The sequence below is a fragment of the Protopterus annectens genome, chromosome 2.part1 (assembly GCF_019279795.1).
Source record: "Protopterus annectens isolate FY-2018-M chromosome 2.part1, PAN1.0, whole genome shotgun sequence".
Lineage (NCBI taxonomy): Eukaryota > Metazoa > Chordata > Ceratodontiformes > Protopteridae > Protopterus > Protopterus annectens.
Window position 1 is genome coordinate 1,885,241,153 of NC_056729.1, and position 18,516 is coordinate 1,885,259,668.

An 18,516-nucleotide genomic window follows, 5' to 3' on the forward strand; every position below is an offset into this window, starting at 1 on the left:
TTCTCTCGTCTATGGCCTTGGTGACTGTCTCAAAGAAGTCAACCAGGTTTAGTAGGCATGATCTGCCCTTAACAAAGCTGAACTGGGTCGGGTCAAGTGTTTGGAGGTTCCCAATGTCTTTGTTAGTTCCATGATGATGCGCTCCATAGCCTTGCAAACCAGGCTAGTCAGGCTTATGGGGCGATAGTTACCAGGGTCAGTTGTTGTCCCTCCTTTGTGGAGCGGAATAGCCGTTGCTGTGCGCCATTCTATGGGCACAAAGCCTGTGGAGAGGCTGAGGTTGAACAGCGTGTTTAGGTGGGGAGTTAGTTTGTTCTGTATTTCATGCAAGACGCAGCCTGGGACACCATCTGGCCCTATTGATGCTGTGTTTTTGGCTTTTGAAATTGCTGTTTTCACCTGTGCTTCTGTGATTTCTGGGACACTACACTTTTCCAGTATTGTTGTGGGCCCTTTTGAAGGTGAGAGGGAGGTGAAGTTTGCACTGAATCTATCTGCCAGGATGTTGGCAATATCAGTAGGTTCAGTATATTTTGTGCTATTTTGCACTAGCTCAGGGCATATCTGCGAGTTGCCACTTAGATTCTTGACATAGCTGAAGAAGGCTTTGTGGTTATCTTTCGAATCCTTGGCTATTTTTTTTTTCGAAGTTAGCCTTGGATGATTTTTATGAGGGACCTTAGTTTCTTACTGATACTGATCAGAGATGTCTTTCCTTCTTGGGATTTGCTTTTTTTCTGAACTAGTTTCCTCCTTCTGTTGCATAACCTGTTTATGGCAGGGGTCCACCAGACTGGTTTCCTTCTCTTAGGGGAGCGAGTCTTGGTCTTGCTAGGGATGGCATGATCCATGCATCCTTGTAGGTTTTCATAGAGTGCAATTGTAAAGGATTCTGCATCTTGGGCAGTGTTATTCTTTTGCGTGGGGGCTGTGAAACTTACCACCTCTGCCTTAAGCAAGGTGAAGTTTGCTTTAGAAAAGTTTTTCACTGTGGTTTCCTTGGTTGGGGGTGGTGGTAGGTGTGGACATCCAGGGTGATTAGTTTATGGTCTGATCTAACCAGTGACGGGTTGACCTCCGGTATGGAACACCTGTCGCCCATGTTGGTGATGACCAGGTCCAATATGTTGTGGCCTCTGGTAGGGGAGTTTACCAGCTGATCCAGGGCATTTGAGTTGATAAATTCCAGGAAGCACTGAGCCCGGGAGTTTGTACTCAAGTAGTTTTCCCAGTTAATGGTAGGGTAATTGAAATCGCCCAATATCATTGTGTTCGGTAGGACCTTCATGTTTTCCAGTTTCTCCAGAAAGGCAGAGTGGTGGTCCTGGGTCATAGAGGGTGATCTGTAGCAGGCCACAATTTGCTTTGCAGATTTGCCCGATGTTAGTTGCACATGGATGATCTCAGAGGTATCATGCTGCGCCACTAACCTGGAGGTGTGAGTATCCTTGATGAATGTGGATACACCCCCTCCTTTTGTGTTTTGGTCCATGTTCTGTGGCCGAAATGTGTGGTATGAGTTGTAGCCCAGTAGTGCTGGAGTGCTCTCTGGAGCCTTGAACCAGGTTTCAGTTACTGCACAGATATCGATGTTCTCCATACTTAGGAGTGCTTCAAGCGCATGTATTTTGAGATTTAAACTCCTGGCGTTGAGTAGCATAACCCTCATTTTTTTACTTGTGCTGTTTTCAGTGGTGGGTTTGAATTTTGAGCCTTGCCTAAAAAAGGCACTATGGGGGCAGCAAGAGCCTTTCCCAGTATTCAAAAGTCAAGGAGTGACAGGTGCAAGCCGTCTCTTGCGAAGCAACGCGGCTTGTCAAGCATGTCATCCCAGGCTGACAGACACTGGATTCCCTTTGAATGACACCAGAAGCTTAGCCAATTGTTGAAATTGATCATTTTTTCTTTATACTGAGGTATCATTCTTGGTGAGGGCAGGATGCTACTCAGGGTCAGGGTCATACCCGCCTGGGCTACATAGTATATGTACATAGTAATCTCTCCTTTGACAATCATATTACCAAAGAAGTTAGGAAATCCTTCTATGTGGCCCATCTAATTACTAAAGGGTTCGCATCTAGAAATAAAGAGGTTATAGTGCCCCTCTACTCATCACTCGTCAGACCCATTATAGAGCACAATGCCCCATTTGGGATGTATAGCTGGAGAGACCACAAAAGTACCTCACCAAGAGGATTACTGGCCTCTAACATATGTCCAATGCAACCTGACTGAAAAAACTCTGGCTGTACTCAGTGGCATATCGCTTACTCAGAGGTGATCTCTGCCTTACTTACAAAGCCATGTCCAACTCAGAAATGATGGACATGCTCCACCTAAAGAAATCCAAGTCACTGTGAGCCACGTGCTTTAGTAAGCTAAACCTCGCCACAACAATAAATAGAACATGCTGGAGGGATAGATTCTTGTCACAGAGACTCCCCATGCTTTGGAACAAAATTCCAAACTACATTAGGCAGAGCCCCTCACTAACACTCTTCAAGAGAAACCTTGACGAGTGGATGGGTAACAGAAAATACACCCCTGGGATCACTTCATTGGCTCTGCGTGACAGAGGATCAGTTTATTAATCAATGGGGCAGCCAAAGCCGACACACTCTGGCTAGGCTTATAAATGCCCTCGGGCAGATAGCCTAGTACCTACCTATGAAACTATGAACCTATGGTACTAAGCTATTGGCCCTAGGGCCTATACAAGCCTAGCCATAACAATTCCCTGGATATTTCTCTCACAATATTTACTTCCCTGGACCCCTGTCTAGCAGGGTGACTGACGTGATTCCCCGGGGTGAATTTCCTAAATCCCATCCAATCGTCAAGGTTCCTTTTCAAGAGGGCCAAGTTGGCATTCTACTTGACATGTATGGGCAGTCTATTCCAGAGTATGGGGAGTCTCTGGGTCAGGAACCTATCCCTCCATCATGTTTTGTTCATTGTGATGACAAGGTTTAGATCCCTGGAATGTGTGGCTCTGAGGGATTGGGATTTCTTTAAGTGGAGCATGTCCAACAGCTCAGGGTTTGACATAGCCTTGTATGTTAAGCAGAGATTGCCTCGGAGTAGACGATATGCCACAGAGTATAGCTGGATTTTTTTTAGATGGTTAACATAGGGCATCTGCTTTAGGCCTGTGATTCTTTTAGGTGAGGTATAACTGTGGCCTTTCCAGCTGTTGCAGATGTCTTGTGAGGTACATACCAAATGGGGTGTTGTACTCTATAATGGGTCTAATGAGGGATGAGTACAGTGAGACAATGACCTCCTTTTTCTGGATGAGAAGCCCTTAGTGATGAGGTGTGCCACATAGAAGGATTTCTTGACTGTTGTGGTGGTGTGGTTATCGAAGGTGAGACCACTGTCCACCTGTCTCCCTAAGTCTGTCATCACACTTTCGGTGTTTAGTGTACTGCCACCTATGTGGTAATTCATGGGTACATGTTTTTCCCCAAAGGGGATAACTATACAATGTGAGAGTGTTCAATCTCGCCGTTTGTTCTTACACCTGGGTTCGGAGCCGATCCTCGGCCGCTTGGCAAAGCTCTGCATCGAGAAGAAGCTCGAGACCAACCTATCTCCCACAATCCCCCTCTGCCTTTACCTCAGATCTAGTTTGCTGCTGCAATGTTCGCATCATTTTTGATGAGCTCTGACCACCTCAAAGCTAAGATTGTTTTTATCTAATATTTTTTTGGATAAATTTTCTCTTCTTCCTTACTTAAAGTTAGTTGTGTGTGTGTGTGTGTGTGTGTGTGTGTGTAGTGTGTCGAGGGTTTCTCGAGTACGTATATAAATTTTATATACCTATTTAAAGTTAGTTCCCTCGGGGCCTACCCCACCCTTTAATTTTATACTCAGGATTTGACTTTAACAGGATTTGACTTTAACTACCGGATTTGACTTTTATTACTGGATTTGACATTATTACTGGCTATTACACTGTTTAACTTTTTGGATTTGACTGTACTGTTAACATGTCTGAAAAAGCTAAATCAGGCTTCAAACGGTGCCAATGTGGACAGAAAATGTCTGTCACAGATAATATAGTTCCTGCGTCTACTGTCTTGGCACTCTCCATCTGCAAGAAGACTGCTCCATCTGTCATTCTTTCAGTGGAAGGGTCATGACAGATAGGCGCAGGAAACTTATGGATAGAGGCCTTTTGAAGCCTGCATTCCAAGAGGCTCTGGATGCATCGGACCAGACATCTAAATCCTCGAAGGAATCGAAGATGTCGGAGCCCATATCATCGGCTCCGAGCTCTTCATTTAAAGTTCACTCACCGGTTCCACAGACCTCGGGGCCGAGTGTTGAACTTTTGTCAGTTACCGAGCCTCGAGTCTTGGAAACGGTGATGGAGCTTCCTCCTCCTGTACTTTTGAGGTTGGCTCCGTCTTCGATTCCTTCGACGTGTTCTTCTAGGCCCCTCTCCGACACCGATGTAGATCGCGTGGTGCAGAAATTGATGGAGAATACGGCCTTGTCCAAACTCATCTCTGTCTCCTCCCAGTTGGTGTCGAGACTCAAAGGCTTTCCCTTATCTCCATCTGTTCCTCCTCCAAGGCCTATCCAGTCTTCGAAGCCAGGAGAGGCTGATCTGATGATTGTGGAGCCCTCGGTGTCGGAACCGTCTTTTTCTCAGTCGGCACTGTTCACCTCGACTCCGACGGACCCAGTACCGGAGTCGCGGAGCCAAAGATCCATCCTTGGATCGGGGACTGAGAGTTGGACCGACGTTTCGGCTCCGACTCTCCCTCTCGGAGCCTCGGCTCAGATTGACTCGGCTCCGTCCTCGGGGTCGATGCCATCGGTTCCTGTCTCGGGGATTCCTCAGTTTTCTTTCAGAACCGAGGGATACCTCGACTCAGGACCCGGGGGCCTTCGACCTCATGAGGAAGGTGTTGTCGACTCAGACAACCACTTCAGCAGAAACAGTTTCTCCTTCCCATAAGGGTCCGTTATCCTCCTCTGCACCCACGGCTACATCTAAGCGTCGAGCACCAATGTCTCAGCCACCCCCAGAGGGTGCCCCCTCTTCCTCGGAGGCTTCATCGGATGCTCCCCCTGATGAAGTTCCGAGGAAAAGATTGTGTAAGAGGAGACACTTGGATTCTCCACAAGAATCCTTGACATCGGACACTGACTTAGATGAGTCAGAAGGGTCCCCAAAATCACCCTCAGAGGATGTCTCCTTTTCTGACATCCTGGAGATCCTAAAACAGAGAGGTGATTGGCAAGCCCTACCCCCTTCTGAGGATGAGTCAGTCTTGCTGAAGGCATTCGGCGCTCGCCCTTCCTCCTCCTGGGTCACTCCGCCCTTCGATGAGTTGATGGAATTGATTGCTCGAAGGGCGTGGGAGACACCTGACACTGTGGAGCCAGTCCCTAGAAAGCCTAATAAATATATTACTGCCCCACAAGACAAGGCTTATCTCACAAAGTGAGTTCCAGTGGACGCTATGGTGGTGGCAGCGGCCACGAAAAAGGAGATGTCTGAATCTTCCTCATCTGTCCATCCGCCTAACAGAGATTCTAGGACTATGGACAGGTATGGGAAGCGCATTTTTAGTTCAGCGGCTTTTTCCATGCGATCCCTGAACTATTTGACCCATTTCACACGGTTACAGAGGGATCTAATCAAAGAGTTGGGAGATACCCTCCAGGGTACTACAGATGCTGCTGTCTCGGAGAAAGTTACAGCACAACTCAATACCCTTACATCTATTGCGAATTCGTCCATGAGGCTGATCTCATACGTAGCCGAAGGATCAAGTAGGGCTGCGGCTTCAGCGATTGCTCTTCGTAGACAATCCTGGATGCGCTTATGTTCCTTTGCGGAAGCCTTCAAGTCTTCCTTTACTAATGCCCCATTTGATGGTGCCACTCTCTTTGGCCCAAAAGTAAAGGAGACCCTTACCCGGTGTGAGCAAGAGGGAAAGACTCTGTCTGCTGTCGGAGTCCGTTTTTCCATCCCATCCAGACCATACCCCAAAGGGCAACGTGGTGGAAAAATGTGGTTTCGAAAACCCCAAGGCTGTTTCCCAGGCACACAGGGTGATGCCCCCTCTAGAGGCAGAGGAGGGGGCAGAGGTGGAAGACGTCACCCTGGCGGCAGAGGGGTTCCGCAAAACCAAGGTGACAGGGATACACTCCCCGGGAAACCTTTCCAGCACTCCTGAGAGGAGGCCCAACTGTCCTGCTCTGGAGGCAGTCGGGGGTTGCTTAGCTTTATACCCTCAGGCCTGGCAAAGTCTTACATCAGACAATTGGGTAAAAAGCATTGTTACCAGAGGTTACAGAATTCCTTTCCTATTGCCCCCAATTCCAGAAAAGACTCCCAGATGTACCGCCCATCTGCGAGGCCCTGCAGCTATAGAAATTTCAAAGCTGCTAGAAAAGAGTCATCCAACCAGTCCCAGCGGACCAAAGAGGATTCGGAACTTACTCAAGGTTCTTTTTAGTTCCAAAAAAGACAGGGGACTGGAGGCCAATTCTGGACCTAAGCAAACTCAATACCTTCATCAAGAAAGAAAAGTTCCGGATGGTCACGCTTCAATCGATCCTTCCATTTTTACAGAAGGACGACTGGATGTGCTCAATAGATCTAAAGGACGCGTACTACCACATCAAAATGGCCAGGGCGTCCAGGGATCACTTGCACTTCTGGCTGGGAGCCAGTCACTTTCAGTTTCGAGCCCTGCCCTTTGGTCTGACCTCAGCCCCCAGGGTTTTCACCAAATGTATGGCAGTGGTAGCGTCTCACTTGAGACGCCTGGGATTCCAGGTGTTTCCGTATCTGGACGACTGGCTCCTTTCTGCCACCACTGAGCGTCGACTGATTCAGGCCAGGGATTACACACTACAACTCTGTGTTCATCTCGGAATTTCCGTAAATTTCGAAAAATCTTTATTACAGCCATCACAGCATATCTCATTCATAGGAGCAGAATTGGATACGCGTTGCTTAATCCTAAGGCTTCCTCCAGAAAGAATAGCCTCCCTACAAAACCATATATCTCTTCTCCTATTATCCAAAAAGTCCCCAGCAAAACTGGTTCTGAAGGTTTTGGGTCTAATGGCAGCTTCCCTCATTGCGATACCCTTGGGAAGACTGCACATGAGAGTTCTTCAATGGCTACTGTTTGCACAATGGTCGTTCCAACAGTTACCACTGACCCACGAAATTCACATCACGAACATCTGCAACTCGCACCTGTCTTGGTGGCTTCAGACTTGCAATCTCTCCAGCGGAAGTCCATTTGTGCTACCCACGCCGACAGCTACGGTGACCACGGATGCTTCCCTGATAGGGTGGGGGGGCATCTTTCAGGGACAGACAGTCCAAGGTGAATGGACCAAATTGGAGTACAATCTGCACATCAATGTTCTAGAGATGAGGGCAGTGTTTCTAGCGTTGCAACACTTTTCTCCCCTTCTTCCTCTAGGGACCATTGCAGTTCACTCGGACAACATGTCCGTAGTCTGGTACATAAACAAACAAGGGGGAACCAAGTCTTATCAACTATGCAGAGAGGCCATGAGAATCTGGCAATGGGCAGAGTCCACGGGTCGCTTTCTGATAGCAACGCACATCCCGGGGTTATCCAACGTCATAGCGGACATGTTGGGCAGAGCCATCCTGTTACCTCACGAGTGGTCCCTCAAACAATCAATTGCGAAGGAAATTTTTCACAAGTGGGGCCAGCCTTGCTGTGATCTGTTTGCGTCTCCAATGAACGCCAAATGCAGAAGCTATTTTGCCCTATTACCCCCTCCAGGGGAAGTCCCCAGGGACTCTCTGGTTCACGATTGGCCCCCGGGTCTCCTGTACACTTTTCCTCCTATTCCCCTGATTGCAAAATTTCTACAGAAAGCCAACAACCTGCAAAGGACAATACTCCTCATTGCCCCATTCTGGCCTCGTCAAATTTGGTTTCCCTTTCTTCTAGCACACCGAATTCGTGAACCCTGGATCCTGGACCCAGAGCCGGATCTGCTGACCCACTCGTCAGGGGCTCCCCACCCATCGCTACTCTCCCCCAGACTAGCAGCTTGGCTGCTCTGCTTCCCTTCTTAGCCAGGTCTGAGCTTCTTTCCCCTGCAGTTCAAAATATTCTGGTGGCTTCTCATAAAGCTTCCACTACAAAGATATACACTAGTAAATGGAAGCGTTTTGTACACTGGGCAACTACACAACAATTGGATCCTGTAATAGCCCCTCTTAACAGAGTCTTGGAGTTTTTAGCCAAACTATTCTACCAAGGAGCTTCTCCTGCCACTTTGAGAGTGCAATTGGCTGCCATTTCAAACTTTCATGTGGGAGAAAATGGGGCTCCTATTATGGCTCATAGACTTTGTAAGGCCTTTCTAAAAGGATCTTTCCATATTAGGCCACCAGTTAGAATTCCTACATCACCTTGGAATTTGAACCTTCTATTATCACAGCTAATGCTACCACCCTTTGAACCAGCCTCTTCCTGTTCTTTGAAGTTTTTATCATGGAAAACCCTTTTTCTGGTAGCTATCACATCGGCCGGACGGGTATCGGAACTTCAAGCTCTTTCCGTTAAACACCCATATTTGATCTTTCACCCTGATAGAGTATCTCTTCGCACTAATCCATCCTTTCTTCCCAAAGTTTGCTCCATTAATAATATTAATCAGTCCATTGAGCTCCCCACTTTTTTCAAGAACCATTCCAATAAGTTGGAATATATGTTACACAAGTTAGATGTTCATAGACAACTCAGGTTTTACTTGGATAGAACAAAGGATCACAGAAAAACAGATCAGCTCTTTATAGCCTTTGCAGACAGCAGAAAGGGCATGGCAGTTACGAAACGAACCCTTTCCAAATGGCTTTCCGATTGTATTATTTTTGTTTATACTGCCTCTGAGCAGAATTTACCTGTCAAGCCCAAAGGGCATTCTACAAGATCAATATCTACATCCCTGGCTCATGCAGCCCGCCTACCGTTGGACACTATTTGTGCGGCTGCCACTTGGTCTAAACCACATACATTCATTACTCATTACAAAGTAGATAGGATTTCCAGGGACAGGGCAACCTTTGGTTCCACTGTGCTCAGGAACGTTCTCCCGTGAGTTCCTCAGGAACATGGAGCTAGGACGCTACCCAGGTGTAAGAGCAAGCGAGATTGAACACTCTCACATATAGAAGTTATGTCCTTACCATAGCGTTCCATGTGGAGTGTTCATCTCGCTTTGTTCTTACATTCCCACCCTCCCACCCTCAGGAAGAACGTCCAGTTTAGGTGTCTGGTTTGGTTCTCCCGCTTCTGCCTTTGTTCAGTTGTTGTGGCTGTGTTTCAGCTATGTTTTTGCATGAATGTGTTATATTCTCTTCCGTTGACTTCTGGTTTGCTTGCAAACTAGATCTGAGGTAAAGGCAGAGGGGGATTGTGGGAGATAGGTTGGTCTCGAGCTTCTTCTCGATGCAGAGCTTTGCCAAGCGGCTGACACGGAGCCGAGGATCGGCTCCGAACCCAGGTGTAAGAACAAAGGCGAGATGAACACTCCACATGGAACGTTATGGTAAGGACATAACTTCTATTTTCTTGGCATTAAGCTTGAACCCATGGCTCTGGCACCATGCATTTGTTTCTGTAAGGCCCTTTTGTAGCATATCCACATCATTTGGGGAGTCAATAATGTCTCCCAGTTTGCAGTCATCTATGAACTTTGTTAGCCAGAGTCCCTCAGTGTTGGCCTCTACTTCAGAGAAGTAGATGCCAAACAAGAGTGGTCCCATTACTGAACCCTGAGGCCACTTGTCACTTGTCTGGAGCTGGATTTGGAGTCAGCTACTTTTACAGTCTGGGTTTTGTCAGTAAGCCAGTTGGCAACCTCTCAAGTGATGTAGGGATTTATGCCCAGCTTAGTAAGTTTATCTATGATTCCAGAGTGGGGGATCATGTTGTAGGCCTTGGCGAGGTCCAGATAGGCTGTGTGGACCACCTTACCCTCGTCCACAGCTCTAGAGACTGATTCAAAGAAATCAGTCAGGTTCAGGAGACAGGATCGGCCCTTCATGAACCCAAACTGGGTGGGGTCCAGTGTTTAAAGTTTGCCAATGTCTTTGTTTATAAGTTCCATGATAATACTTTCCATGCCGTTGCAGATCAGGCTCATCAGACTGATGGGATGGTAGTTCCCGGGATCCAAGGTGGATCCACCCTTGTGGAATGGGATAACTGTAGCTGTGCGCCACTCAGTGGGCATGAAGCCTGAGGTGAGGTTATGATTAAACATGACACTTAGGTGAGGTGCCAGTTCATTTTGTTGTTCATGTAGTACACAGCCTGGGATGTCATCTGGTCCCATGGATGCTGTATTCTAAGCTTTGGAGAGTGTGGTTTCTACCTGTGTGGCTGTGATTACCGGAATTTGGCAATCTTTTCGTATTGAGATGGGCCCTTTAGGGGGCGAGTGGGGGGTGAAGTTGGCACTAAATCGATCTGCCAGGATATTGTCAATTTCCTTGGGATCAGTGTATTTAATGCTATTCTGTTGTAGTTCAGAGCAGATCTGATCATTGCCATTTAGATTCTTGACATAACTATAGAATGCCTTGTGTTTGTCTTTGGAATCTTTGGCAATTTTATTTTTGTAACTAGCTTTGGAGAATTTTATGAGGGATCTCAGCTTCTTACTGAGGCTGGTAAGGGAGTTCTTTGCATCCTGGGATTTTTGTCTTTTCTGCAACAGTTTCTTCCTTCTGTTCATAGGTTCATTGGTAGGTACTAGGCTATCTGCCCAAGGGCCTAGGTAAGCCTAGCCAACAAGGTGTTGTATAGTTTGTTTATGGCATGGGACAACCAAATTGGCTTCCTTTTTTTTGGAGGAGAGTGTCTTGCTTTTATTTGGGATGGCATGATTCATGCACGAGTGGATGTGCTCGTACAGTGCATTAGTGTAGGATTCAGCAGTCGAACTTTCAGCTCCCGTCTGCATGGTGTCATGAAGTTTGTCACTTCTGACTTGAGTAGCATGAAGTTGGCTTTGGAGAAGATTTTTACGGAGGTTTCCTTACTGGGGGGTGGGGGTGGGATGTGGATTTCAAGGGTGATTAGCTTATGGTCAGACCTGACCAATGAGGGATGACCTGTGGAGCATCTATCTCCCATGTTGGTAATGACTAGGTCTAGGATATTGGAGCCCCTGGTGGGACAATGAATTATTTGATCCAGGACATTGGAATTTATGAATTCCAAGAACCGTTGGGAAAAGGTGTTGGTACCCGAGTAGTTTTCTCAGTTAATGGTAGGGTAGTTGAAACCACCCAGTATTAGGTTTGGTTGTATCTTAATATTTTCCAGTATGTTTAGAAAGGTGTAGTTAGAATCTTGGGGCATGGTGGGGGATCTGTCGCAAGCTAGAATTTGGATTGCAGTCTTACCTAGTGTTAGTTGCACCTGGTGAATTTTAGATGCATTGTGTTGGGCATCTAGCCTGGACGTGTGAATATCCTCGGTGAATATGGACACTTCTCCACCTTTAGTGTTTCGGTCTTGGTTTGGTGGCCGAAAAGTGTGGTAAGAGTTGTAGCCTGGTATTGCAGGGGTGCTCTCTGGAGCTATGAACCAAGTCTCAGTTACTGCACAGATATCGATGTTCTCCATTTTTAGGAGTGCCTCGAGAGAGTGCATTTTGAGGTTTAGACTTATAGCATTGAGTAGCATTACCTTCAGATTAGCATTGCATTGCCCTACAATAAACTCTGAAGATTCACTTGGAAATAGGCATTTGTTGTCCAGCAAGTATTAACTGACTATCAAAATGAATTAAGCAGTTATATTTCTGATTAAGTTGGGCCTTGAATGTATTTGTGCTTAATGAGAATAGCTGACTATGTAAGCAATTCTGGCTTCTTTGGCTATGACTTCCTTTAATGTGCTGCCCTCTCTTGACTATAGATGGTATTACACTGGCATGTAGAGGAGAGATTATGTCAGGATGTATTTGCCGCCTGAGCATCCCGCACTGGTGAAGTTGGCCTATGGGCTGTGTGATTTACAGTTAACTAGTGCCAGACAGGGCGCTGTGTTACAGGACACACATGGTCTAACTGTGAGGGAAGTGTTGACTCCTACTGCTGTATAAATGCTTAGCCTGAGATATTTTGTGTTTCTTAAAATGCATAGATTATTGTATGCTAGGAACTGTAGGAATGTGTGTGTGTGTGTGTGTGTGTGTGTGTGTGTGTGTGTGTGTGTGTGTGTGTGTGTGTGTGTGTGTGTGTGTGTGTGTGTGTGTGTGGTGGGGGGGTGGGATTTTTGATATAAACCTTTTAATTGCATGTTTTTTTTTTTGGGGGGGGGTACATAGTCCAAGATGCATACAGCTCATGAGCAATCAGCAGTAGTTCAGGATATAAGCTATTAAAAACTGAGTTTTTGAGTCTGATGTATTCAAACTGCCTATGTCAGATATTACTGTATCCTGAAGAAATGAGAGAGAGAGAGAGAGAGAGAGAAATGCCACAACAGTGCACTAAATGAATCACCTTCAGAAAAAATGACTGTTGTAGGAAGTTGCACTGATTACCTGCTTTGAAGCGTGTCTTAATGAATAGAACATAATAAAAATGCAATAAAACTAAATGATAAAATACATCAACCAAACAAATTACCATAATTTCCCCTGTTTATGCCTCAGAACCTCCTGAAATTCAATGTCACCACTGTTGCCTTAGAACATTAAATCCACATCAGTGAAAGATTGGAGGCAGGTTTAGTGGTACATCAGTGAGAGATTGGAGGCAGTTTTAGTGGTACTAAGCACTTGTTATTTGTCTTTCTAGCAAAAATGTCTCCCAGTTAGTGGTTTATGGTTATTTATTCCCATGAGAGATACTTCTAGTGAATTAATGAGAATAACATCCACTACTGATATGCCTGTTCATTCATCTATTCAAGTAAGTGCTAAATGAATTCAACAGGTCTCCTAACTTTCCAGATTTTTCTTGTTGCCATATTGTTGAATTCTCAGGTAGGCCTAATGTTCTTATTTATAATCCACTCAACCAAGGAGTTTATCAGGAAACTACTTGACGTTTGTTTTGTTTTTTTCATCCCTGTTTTCTTTTGTCACACCACATCCATCATTCTGTGCCCACAGACTGGTCCATTTGTTTTTCCCTTTCTACTGGCATTTGAAAATATGAGGAGGGAGAAGCAACAGCTGAGAACAGGAAGTATCATCCCCCTTTTGACCAACAGAGCTATAGTGACTGGCTGTGCTAAGTTGCTGGAAGTGCATGCTTCTACACATCGGAAATGGCTGCTTAGCTCATGGGTTCATAGGCAAGCTGCCTTTGTGGGACATTTTAAGCCTAGCCAACTTCCCTTTCAAAAGTGAAAATCAAACTCTGTACCTTGTGACTTTGAGGTAAGCACCTTAACCATTATACCAACCTAAACTTCACACTTGGAGAGTATGTAAAATCTTTGGTTTGGCTTTTGTCTGCTCCATACTTGGCAGATGAGTAGTGGACCTCTTTTTGTTTTTTTTTTTTTTGTTTTCTTTTTTTTTGCTTCTCAAATTAAAGTTTATGCGGAGTGCAGATCAGAGGAAGGTACTGTTGCCAGAAGAACTAGCTAGGCCTCTGCTTGTTGCTGTATTTTTAAAATATTTTTGGACCTCTGACATCCTGCCAAATATATGTACTGATTTTCATAATGCTGTACCTCAGAGTGAGGAGGATTTAACAGTCATGAAATTTATAAATATACCTCAAATTTGCATTTGCATTTCCTCTGTTCTGTGGATCACAGTTACTGGACTCCCTACTGAAATGTGACCACTTGAAATGACAAATGCCGAAAAGCTGAAAAGAGACCATAAACACAGGAGAAGAGTGAATCTTGAAATTCTCCATAAAACTTATTTTTTTGGTGGGATGCTGCACTGACATGGGGAACAAACCCCCAACAGCCCCTGAATTTATATAAACCAACTATGAGATCTCAATACCTCACAGAAAAGGGAATACTCTGAGAAATGGCATCTCGGACTTAGTATATGCAAGTCCGAATTTTTGGCCATTCTGCATTTTGGGACTTGCTCTACCAGGAATTGACATTTCAAATGGTTACCTAATTACAGTCCTCATTCAAACATTTAATATGCATCCCAAAATATATTTACCAGTTTCAAATAAATGCATGCAAATCTAAATAAAGCTGTATACTAATTTGATTATAACTGTAATCTTTTAAACAGTATCACAAAAGTAATTAGTTAAGAGAAAGAACAGCAGTTCGGTGGTCTATGCTGATGAAATAAAATATGCAATAAACAGTCTTGCTGACATAAAATGTAAAGGAGTGACTTCAGGCAAGTAAGCAAATATGTTATTAGGAGTAAAATAAATAAGAAAGTTATCCTTAACCTCATAATAGTTCTACAAAGCAGAGCAGTAGAAAGTTAACCTAAGAATTCTGATTGCAAACAGCAGAAAGGAATGTTTCTAGCTGTGTGTCAACACTGATTTTCCGCAGTTTATGCTGTTGTAAATGCTGTTGTTAAATTATCAGTGCTGTAATGGACCCATAGAATTTGTCAGTAAACACAAAACACCTAACGCACATAGGTTGTGTGTTTTCATACTTACGGATAAACAGCAGTTTGTCATTATTATAGGTTCATAGGTTCATAGGTAAGTACTAGGCTATCTGCCCATGGGCATTTATAAGCCTAGCTACAGAGTGATGGCTTTCGCCTCCCCATTAGATTAGTAACCTGGACCTCTGTCAACAGGGCTCCTGAAGTGATCCCAGGGTAGAATTTACGATTACCCATCCACTCATCAAGATTTCTCTTGAAGAGGGTCAGAGAGGAGCTCTGTTGAATATGGATTGGGATTCTATTCCAGAGTGAGGGGAGTCACTGGGACAGAAATTTATCCCTCCAGCATGTCCTGTTTATTGTTGTACATAGGTTCAAGTCGCTAGAATGTGTGGTTCTGAGGGATCTCGTTTTTTTGAGGTGAAGCATGTCCATTAGTTCAGGGTTTGACATGGCCCTATAGGTCAGGCATAGGTCAACTCTGAGCAGACGGTAAGCGACTGAGAAGAGCTGGAGCTTTTTTAGTCGTGCTTCATAGGGTAATTGTTTAAGGCCCTTAATCCTCTTAGTGAGGTACTTCTGTGGTCTTTCTAGTTGTTGCAGGTGTCTAGTTAGGTACATCCCAAATGGGGCATTGAACTCTATTATGGGCCTAATGAGTGAGGAGTAAAGGGGCACAATCACCTCCTTGGATCTGGATGAGAAACCCTTTGTGATTAGGTGTGCCACATAGAAGGATTTCCTGACCATTTTGGCTATGTGGTTATCAAAGGAGAGCATGCTATCTACTTGGGTACCCAGGTCCCTAATTACTTCTTCTGTACTTAGTGGATTCCCATCTATGTGGTAGTTTGTAGGTACTTTGTTTTTCCCAAATGGGATTACTATGCATTTTTTGGCATTTAGCTTGAGGCCGTGACTTTGACACCAGGTGTTTGTCTCTGTGAGACCCTTTTGTAGGATGTCTGCGTCAGCTGGAGAGTCAATTATTGCACCCAGTTTACAGTCATCTGCAAACTTGGTTACCCACAGTCCCTCCGCCTTTGCCTGTACTTCGGAGAAATATATACCAAACAGGAGGGGTCCCAGGACTGAGCCCTGTGGGACTCCGCTTGTGACTGGTTTAGAGTCAGACATGGCGCCTGCCACTCTTACCATGTGGGTTCTGTCTGAGAGCCAGTTGGCAACCCATCTCGTGACATGGGGTTGATATTTAAGCTGGTGAGTTTCTCTATGATTCCTGAGTGTGGGATGGTGTTGAACACCTTTGCGAGGTCCAGATATGCTGTGTGGACCACCTTCCCTTCATCTATGGCCTTGGTGACTGTTTCGAAGAAGTTGACCAAGTTCAGGAGGCAAGATCTGCCTTTAACAAAGCCGAACTGGGTGGGGTCCAGTGTCAGGAGGTTCCCAATGTCCCTGTTAATGAGCTCCATGATAATGCGTTCCATGGCTTTTCAGACCAAGCTAGTCAAGCTTATAGAGCGATAGTTCCCAGGGTCAGTTGTGGCACCATCTTTGTGGAGTGGTACGACTGTTGCTGTATGCCATTCTTTGGGTACATAGCCTGTAGAGAGGATGAGTTTGAATAGTGATTTGAGATGGGGGGGTTAGTTCAATTTGAAGCTCATGTAAGACACAACCTGGGATAGCATCTGGTCCCATTGATGCTGTGTTTTTGCCCTTTGCAAGGGCTGTCTTTACTTGTGTGTCTGAGATATCTGGAGCACCACATTCTTCTGGGATGGGTGCTAGCCCCTTTGGTGGAGAGGGGGGGGGTGAAGTTTGCACTGAACTTGTCAGCCAGGATGCTGGCAATGTCGGTTGGTTCAGTGTATTTATGGCCATTATGCACTAGCTCGGAGCATATCTGAGAGATTGCCCCTAGACTCTTGACATATTTAAAGAAGGCCTTGTGGTTATCCTTAGAGTCATTGGCTATTTTTCTTTCAAAGTTGGCTTTGGATGATTTAATGAGGAAGCGCAGTTTTTCACTGATGTTAATCAGAGATGCCTTCTTATTTTGGGATTTTGTTCTATCTTGCAGGAGTTTCCTCCTTCTGTTGTAAAGTTTATTTATGGCCGGGGTCCACCAGACTGGCTTCCTCTTTTTTGAGGAGTTGGTCTTGGTTTTGCTTGGGATGGCTCGGTCCATGCATTCTTGAAGGTGTTCATAGAATGCACTTGTAAAGGATTCTGCCGATGGGTCATCATTTTCCATTTGATTGGGAGCTTTGAAACTTCCGACCACGGTCTTGAGGAGTGTGAAGTTGGCTATAATAAGTTTTTTACATTGATTTCTTTGACTGGGGGGGGGGGGGTGGATGTCCAGTGTGATTAGTTTGTGATCTGATCTTACCAATGACGAGTTTACCTCAGGTGTAGAACATAGGTTCCCCATGTTGGTGATGATCAGGTCCAGTATGTTGTCACCTCTTGTGGGAGTGGTGACCAGCTGTTCAAGGGTGTTTGAGTTTATAAACTCAAGGAAGCATTGGGCTAGGGTGTTTGAGCTTGAGTAGTTTTCCCAGTCAATGTTTGGATAGTTGAAGTCACCCAGTAGCATGGTGTTGGGTAGAATCTTCATACTAGCTAATGTTCTCAGGAATGCTGTGTGAGGGTCCTGAGACAAGGTGGGAGATCTGCAGCAAGCTATAAACTGAACAGTCAATTTACCCGCTGTCAATTGCACTTGGATGGTCTCAGATTCCGCGTGCTGTGCTACTAACCTGGAGGTGTGGGTGTTCTTGATGAATATGGACACACCCCCTCCTTTTGTGTTCCGGTCCTGGTTTTGGGACCTAAAGGTATGGTAGGAGTTATGGCCTGGTAGTGCTGGGGTGCTATCTGGAGCCTTGAACCAGGTTTCTGTCACTGCACATACGTCGATTTCTTCCATACTAAGGAGAGCCTTGAGTGCGTGCATTTTTAGGTTTAGACTTCTGGCGTTCAGCAGCATTACCCTCAGTTTTTTGTTTATTATTGTTGTTTATGGAGGCGTGTTTGTCTTTTGAGCCTTGCCTAAAAAGTGCAGTATTGGGGCGGCAAGAGTCTTGGCCAGTATTCAAAAGCCCAGGGGAGACAGGTGTAAGCCGTCTCTGGCAAAGCAACGTGGCTTGTCAAGCATGTCGTCCCAGGCTGACAAGTACTGGATCCCCTTTGAATGACACCAGTAGTTTAACCAATTGCTGAAACTGATCATTTTTTCTTCGTATGCTGGAATCATTTTGGGTGAGGGCAGGATGCTACTCAGAGTCAGAGTCATACCAGACTGGGCTACATGGTCAGAGAGCTCCTCTATGTCTCTTTTCATGTAGTCCAGGGAGGTACATCTCAGGTCATTTATGCCAACATGTACAATGACAGAGTCATATTTGTACTTGTTGTGGAGTGACCTGAGTGCATGTGTTATGTGGCAGATTCTGACACCAGACAGGCAGCTTATGGAAACCTTCTCCTTGTTCAGTCTAGTGAGTAGGACGTCTGTGTGCCTGATGATAGAATCACCGATTACTACTGTGTTAGGTGTGTTATTTAGCCTTAGGGGCTGTTTTTGCTTGGCACACTGATGTTGTGACGTATGTGTTACCTGGTTTCTGTTGTGGGGTGGGGCTTGCTTGGGTGTATGCTTAGGAGGTCTCTGTTGTTTAGGCAGGTTCTTGTTTAGAGCCTCCGAGTATGTTTTTGCGTGTTTCTGAGAGTTGTTTTCTGGTGCAGCTATGGCTGGTCTATGTGAGTCTGGTAATGTGGTGCTAGTGTTGCCCTTCTCCTTGTGACTGGTTGATCCAGTCGTGGGTTGAGAGAGCTTAGCCTCCAGTTTGGCTGTGTAGCCGCATCTCTCACATATGTTTGGGTTGGTTGGGAGTAGGAGGGGGTTGTCTGTGTACATGAGGCAATTGTAACATTGCC